This window comes from Neophocaena asiaeorientalis, unplaced genomic scaffold, assembly GCF_003031525.2.
Source record: "Neophocaena asiaeorientalis asiaeorientalis breed wild unplaced genomic scaffold, Neophocaena_asiaeorientalis_V1.1 scaffold633, whole genome shotgun sequence".
NCBI classification, from domain to species: Eukaryota; Metazoa; Chordata; class Mammalia; order Artiodactyla; family Phocoenidae; genus Neophocaena; species Neophocaena asiaeorientalis.
Genome location: NW_020173395.1, coordinates 207596 through 215216, shown reverse-complemented (window position 1 = coordinate 215216; position 7621 = coordinate 207596). Strand labels below are relative to the sequence as shown.

Genomic DNA, 7621 nt, shown 5'->3' with positions numbered 1-7621 from the left:
GGACAAATCTTGCTTTCAAAATCTTACTGATGTGATCATTTTCTCTGCACACGATTTGTTTTACTAGCATCTGGGGGAAAACATATGGATCTCTCCAACTATCTCATTAACTCATGACTCCAGGACCTAGGCAAGCTCACAGAGAAGTCAGTTCTGGCTCGTCCTGTGCCTGAGGCAGGGTGAGGGTTCACTCCTGGCCTCAAGAGGCCTGGGTGGCGAGGGAAAGAGTGGACAGTCACACCCAGCTGAGCATCAGAACAGAGCAGACGGCCAATGGAGACACCTGTCAACACCACAGCTAAAAAGCTCTATTTTAAATACAATACTATGAACTTTATAGGCAAACCTTAGAGAGCCAAGATTGCTAAGTCTGGATCTATTCTATTTCCCCGCAGGCAGGGAGGGAGATGGAAATGCAAGGACACAAGTAGACTCCTTCAGAGGAAAGCAATGGAAACCTCCCATCACAGGCAGAACGAAACAGGACAAGAGGGAAGAAGCCTGGACAGTGCTGTTATAATTCTATCCTGACCTAAGACAAAGGGGCTAAAATTGGGCAACATTTAGAACAGCTGAAAAGGAAATGGAGAAGTGGGATAGATTTAACAGATTCTGATCAATTTTGGAATCCTATATGCTCAACGTTTTCCCCACATTTAGGTCAACAGTACAGAAAAAAAAGAAGGACAGAGAACAAGCATCTGGGCACAGATGAACTCAGGCTCCTCTCTCAGGGCAGGTGAAATTGGGAGGCACATGTTGTAGAAGTCCAAACACTATATTCCAAAAGGAACACAGAAACACCTTTGGATCGGAACACATGATGTCTAACTTTAGTTAAGCTGAAGGACCCAGGCTCCCTCCACCAGTGTGAACGATCAAGAGCCGACTGTACTGACGGCAGTGTTTTAGAGGCTAGAGTTGTGTTTTTCTTACATTCAAGATATATGTTTTCTGTCTACAGGTCCAATTCATAAAAGACACTCAAACTACGTTTCACGTACAAAAGCGGTGAAGTCTACGACGTTTCCAGAGTGTGCTGTGCTGTAATCTGATGATGATCTTCCATCTTTCTTCTCGGTCCCAAAGTTACTTCCTTCAGATTTCTTGATTTTTCAAGGATGACCTTCTCAGTGAAGCTGTATTTGGCAGAAAAGTCCCAATGAATGCCGTAACAAGCAGTTGATCTGAGATTCCGAAATGGAGATTAGAGCCACTCAAATGGAATTTTTTGTCAAAACACGTTTCTAATAAGATAAATCAAAGCATCCCTTCTGTGTCAAAATATGAACTGAAGGCAGTTTTCTCTAAAGTTACAAAGAGATTAATAAAATTCAGAAATAATCATACACGCAGGAAACTTGAAAGGAATAAAGAACAAAATATCTAGGAATCTCAACAATTTTCCTGAAAATGTGCTACAAATTTCAGGGTCACAAAATAACAGAATCCCAAATTTCCAGTCATTATGTTAATTTGAAGTACACATTTCACACCATGAATGTAATATCCTAAAACATGAGAAAAAAAGTTACATTTAGGTAGAACACCTTTATAATGATTAAAAATTTTAGGAGAAATACGCTCATTTTTTAAAAACAAAACATTAATATTCAACTGACTATGAAATAAATGCCCCTAAACCAGCAGGAGGTAGGTACTACCTAGGAGGGCTGTCCCATGCCTCAGGCCCTATTCTTACCATTTGCACCTTTGGGGCAGCCCTTTGCAGAGTTTTTGCTCCATGACATCACAAAGCTCTGGACTGTGGCTTCAGTTCAGTGGGTAAGGCAGTAAGCATCCTTCAGGATCTGGCGCTCCATTCAAAGGTGACAGAGAACTACAGACGGAGAGTGACAACAAAGCTGGAGCAAGGTCAGAAGTAAAATGAAGATGGTCTTTTAGATCAGGGCTTCCTGAATGACAACCAAGGGCCGTCCCTCCACCCTCAGAAATTGAAGTTTTGTTAGGGAAACGATCCATAGCTTTCTGCCGGTTTTCAAAATGGGGTTTAAAACTTCCAAAATACAAATAGCCATCGTTCGCGGCTCACTCTCTCTGTGTGCCTGTGTACTGACTGTACCCAAAGATCTAATGATCCCTGGGTAACTGAGTCAATTTCTGAATCCTCACAGCGATGTGCAAAGCCGAGAAGTGCAGTGATCCAAGAAGGTACAGACCTTCCCATGAGACATACACACTAGAAATGCGATTGTAGTACAACTTTAAACAAATTTAGGTTTTATTTAGAAGTTTCTAGAAAGCAACCATCAAATTCTGATTATATTCATGCCATCAATTCTCTACTATGTTCAGTATTCTGCATTATTTTCTAAAGTTATACAGCAGGGACGAAAGACCCATTTTTAAAATATTTTCTCTAATATTTAAGATATTTATTTTGAATTAAGCTTATCTTTGAGCTACATGCCCATTCATAAGATACCAGAATAAAATCAAACTCACTGTTAGTAAATGCACTGATATTTCCCAAGATCACCTGCCACTATCCTTAAAATACTGTGGCATGCCAGTGTGAAGTACCCAAATTAAATCGGAATGCCTCCTGTCCAAGGGATTTCACATGCTACCTCATAACCTCCAGGAAACGAATTTCCTGCCCTTAGTGCACCTTCGCTTAGTTATATAAGAGCTTACCACCCCGCCCCCATACCCACGATCATTTTTATTCTTAGGCTCTTAAGTTTTCCCCTCTCCTGGGTCTCTTTCATTTGTACTCACAGTGTTCACAGAATCTAAGAAGGTCTTTAAAATATTTATTCCAGTAGGGACCAAGTTTTTTCCTGCCTAATTCCTTTAGGGTATATCAAATGCCTAGGCCTGGTCAATATTGTGGCTAGAATTGGCTAAGAGGAAACACCTCTATTGACAAAAGTATCACAGAAAGAGAGGGTTTTTTTTGTTTTGTTGGTTTTTTTTTTTTTGCGGTACGTGGGCCTCTCACTGCTGTGGCCTCTCCCGTTGCGGAGCGCAGACTCCGGACGCGCAGGCCCAGCGGCCATGGCTCACGGGCCCAGCCGCTCCGGGGCATGTGGGATCTTCCCGGACCGGGGCACGTACCTGTGTCCCCTGCATCGGCAGGCGGACTCTCAACCACTGCGCCACCAGGGAAGCCCCACAGAAAGAGTTTTTTAAAAGCCAGTTGTAATGGGAAAGCAGCTAAATAGGCAACACATTTAGATTAAAATATAACTTGATTTTTTAAAATCTATCTGATGTTTTCATTGTGCCATTAAATATATATCAGCCAATTCCTCTTTAACCAAGCAAAGCAAGGGAGGAGGGGGGAGGGTGCGGTTACAGTGTAGTTTATTTAGCTTCTAAACGCCTTCTAGTAGAAATGTTATGAAAACTTCTGTTCTACACCAATTTCTGTATTACTGGATAATCTACCAATAATAAAGCTTGCAATAAACAAATAATTAACATCCTACTGAGCTACCACTCAATCTCTATAGTTCCCTGAATTCTACTTATCCTTTCCCTTTAATCCTTTTTCCAAGTTGCTCTGAACACGGTCTTAAAAAAAAAAAAAATCAATCTTTCTCCAGCTCTGGTCAAAAGGATAGGGAGGCAATCATATTTGACCATCAAAATAACTACCCACCCAGAATGTTCCTCAAGTTCCTAATCCCAGCAGGAACAGGCCAGAGAAGATAACCACCAATAATGGAACTCCAGTCACCCAAGCACTGATTCTCCTATCAAATACATCTCCACCCATTTCTAGGGTCAAGAATGACCTAGTTCACATTCTGGGTCTACAAGAAAGTAGCCTATAGTTTTAGAACAGTGTACATAGAATATAGGCAACTTTCAATTTTTTAAGGGAAATAGTCCTTCTTGGAAAGTCAGGTTTTGTTCCTTCTCCTCTTCATTCACACAGTCTGCCTCTTGGCATTTTCCTCTCCAAATTTATTCACTCAACAAGGGGGGGAGAGGAGGAGGTGAAACTGAGCAGCTCCTTTCCCTCCTCATTGGCACTTCCGTCCCACATAATAATATCTAACTTGAAAACTGGCAGCATTTTGCCACAAATGTATTTGGATATATTGGATAGAATTTGCATATTCTGATATAGACCATGTTGAGGCCATTTCCAGGTTGAAGTTTTGTAATTACTACCTTTAGGACTGTCACCTGATGATTTTTTTTTAATTAATAAAAAAATAATGGAACGCTTCACAAATTTGCATGTCATCCTTGCACAGGGGCCATGCTAATCTTCTCTGTATCGTTCGAATCTTAGTATATGTGCTGCCGAAGCGAGCACTCACCTGATGATTATTTTATCCTCTCTCCTCCTGATCAAGAATTACCTCTGATCTAAGTAAGCTACACTACAAGGTAGGCAGGCAAAGAAGCTGACCAAACTGGCATGGGAGGATTACATAAACTGCCTGGAAAAATATGAGGTCCATGAGAGCCCCCAAATCTTCAAAAGATAACTGTCTCCAGAGTATGACACTAATAATGATAGCTGAGAATTTGAGACATGCATGCTAACTTAGAAATACAAAATTATAATGCCTATTCTTTTATATACTTTTTATTAAATCTATTGGTTCACCTAGAAAGTCATTATATATACAAAAACAACAATTTCCAGAGTTCCTAAATATTTCCAACATATTCAACTTAGGGATCCAAGATTCTGAACATGCCATCACCAAAAAAAATTGCAAACCTAAAAAACAAAAAGGAAAAAAAATTAAACAATGTCAAAAGGAAAAGACTTTCTTAGAAAAGGTCAATATTTACTTTTATAATTTTCAAAACATTTTAAAGTTAATTTTTTTTCTCATTTACAGTTATATGCTTGTGAGTCTAATATTAAAGTTTTCCTTAATAACAAGGAAGTTTACTTATAACAAAATAAATATTAAACTATACTCATACACATTACCTATTTAAATATTTACTGGGTCAAAATATCTTCATATTTACAGCTTCAGGCTTTAAAGTGGTATTAGATTTGTCTTTATTTTCTTTGAAAAGCTACCATTAAGGTAACAGACATTCAGATGCATAAATGAAATTACTGATTTCATTCTTATGTAACTCATACCTTTAGAAACTATGTTTTAGCCAGTTAGTAGTGGTGAAAGTCTTTGTGCTTCTATTTCATTAACTTTTAGCACATGAAATAAGCAAGATGACCTTCAAAGTTCTTGTAAGCTCAAAAAGGGTCAATCTAGATAGGCTTTATTTGAAAAAGAAAAACAATTTTGTTTGGGAAAATACAAGAAATGAGAATTTCTAAAAATAAAAATAATCAGTAATTCTCATTAAAACATTAATACACAAAAATGACCTATATGAACAATTCTTCTAACTACAGGCTTAAAAACCATGCTATTTAGACCAGCCTATTTAATTTTTCCATAGAAAATCAGGAGTTCAGAGTTCACATTTCCAAAAGAAGAGTAAAACAACAAATTAAGAGATAAGATAAAACAAGGAAACAACCTATTGTACATTGCTTTTCTTTAGAACAAGGCTAGGCTGAATTATCTAAGTATAAATTGAGGTCACAGATATACAGTCATTGCACTCCAGTCAACCAAAACAGTGCCTGGATTTACGTAACATGGGAATAAGTCTATTATCACAGAAAGTCACATACATGAATAAGAAGAATATATTTTATAAATTTGAAGTCACTCTCAACATCTGAGAAAATACTGTCAGTAAAATACTATTTGTAATACTGTTTTTAAGAAAACACTGTTTGTAAGGAAATGAGGTGATGTTTAGAACTATATTACAACTGAGCCTCTAGAAGAGAACATGAAAATAAGCATGACTTAAAAAAATAATAATAATTCTTATTGTTGTCAGTTCCTTAGAATTTGCCCTCTGCGTTACTCTCCGGAATAGGATGACAATTTCATTTTCTCAGCACCTCATCAATTAAACAAACTGATGCATAATTTAGACTAAATATAAGTACATTTATAATATTATTTTTGCTATTAATGCTGTTACATGTAGTACAGGAAATGAAATAATATGAAGAGCCACTTCTTCTGAAAAAGTGGCTTAGTATAAAATTCGAACTTGAGCAAAGAATCTACTGAAATTCTATTCTGGGGGGTGGAGGGATAGTGATTGTCTTATCAGCACGGCTATATCAACACATTTAACAGGACATGGTCCGTTGGAATAAACTTAATAAAGAGAGCCACTACACTCCCTGAAAAATGTTTCACTATAATAGAGTGCTGTTATCTTCAACTATAAAATATATTTTGAACTAAGATACATGTAATAATTAGAGCAGAGTTTAACTGATACAACTAACATTCTTAATGGGCACTTTACCTTTTAAAAAGTAAAAAGCAAAAAACACACACATACATAAAACATCAAAATTCTTTAAGACAGAAAAGCAAAGCTGTGGCAAGAATCCTTACTTCCTACTCTGAAAACCTTATGAAGCCCGCAGTCCCTGTTAAGAGCAAGCTGTATCGGTTTTCAAAGGAAAAACATTATTTCAATCTGCAAATACCTAATGGGCTCAAGTGCTTTCGTATAATAAATATTTTGTTGTTACTTAAGTACCTCACAAGAGCTCATTTCTTTTTAAAGTTATGTTTAAACAACTCTAAAAGGTTTAATTAATATGTAGTTTTATATAATTAATCCTTTTGTTATTAAACACTTGAACCAGTTTAGTTAGAATGGCAGCATGTTGTTTAATACCTTTTGTTCACAACTTAAAATTTTAAGCTTAAAAAGAAAGGAATTGGGGTAGGAGAGGAGACATGGAAAAACATGAAGGCCTCTCTTTGTCTCAGGCTTTGCCATTACCATTCTGTCTGCAGTGGTTTCAGGACGAGGCGATCGCACACCTTCTAGCCAGAAATCAGATGGCCTCAAAACAACCTCATTTCAGTCTTAGGCCTCATGTCTTTCGCTTAGAGCTAAAAATAAAAATACATGTGAATGAACAAATGGTCATGAAATGAAACCTTGAACATGACACTAAAATGTAAAATATTAGAAGGCATTATTAATCTCAGAAAAATGAAAACGTACACATTTCCATCCAGAGTACCACAACCTTATTTAGAAAGTGTGCTCTTCTTACCCTGTCAGCTTGCTGGGTGTAACAATAATGACAATTTAATTCCAAGGTGGTTCAACAAAGCAAGAGTAATATTTTATTCATCTCCTGAGATTATGAAACATTTATTTATTTCTTACAGAGTTAAATATAACAATATCATTAACGAAGCTAATGATGTTAGACAGCAACTTAGCACTTCTTTACACACATAAACCAAGGCAAGAAAGTAAAGTGTAACGCTGAACCAGAACAATGATCTAGCCCTAAGAAACATATTTTTGTGTATTTAGAACTCCTAGTCCAACAGTAATGCTAGTAGTAAGTGAAAATTAACCTGTTTCTACAAAGTGAGCGTTCACTCATTGCACAAATATTGAATGTTTCGAAGCACTGGAAGTCAAATGCTGAATATGAAAGATGGTTCCAAACCTCAGCGAGTGGGGTCCTAGCCTTTTATTTCCTAACTTTTTGTCTCCGGTCTCGGCTATAATGCTAAGGGGACAGAAAATAAGGATTGCTGTTTCCATG

At 37.2% G+C, this 7621-nt stretch overlaps 1 long non-coding RNA gene and 1 other non-coding gene across 2 annotated transcripts; both read right to left on the bottom strand.

The window, feature by feature from the left end:
• Positions 1–3881: 3881 nt before the first annotated feature.
• LOC112400930 (uncharacterized) lies at positions 3882–6947 on the bottom strand. The gene is made up of 3 exons (XR_003003485.1): positions 6835–6947; positions 4299–4708; positions 3882–4161 (listed from the first exon to the last, which is right to left on the bottom strand). It is a non-coding gene; the product is annotated as an uncharacterized LOC112400930 (long non-coding RNA).
• LOC112400942 (U6 spliceosomal RNA) lies at positions 4188–4294 on the bottom strand. The gene has a single exon (XR_003003488.1). It is a non-coding gene; the product is annotated as a U6 spliceosomal RNA (small nuclear RNA).
• Positions 6948–7621: the final 674 nt, after the last annotated feature.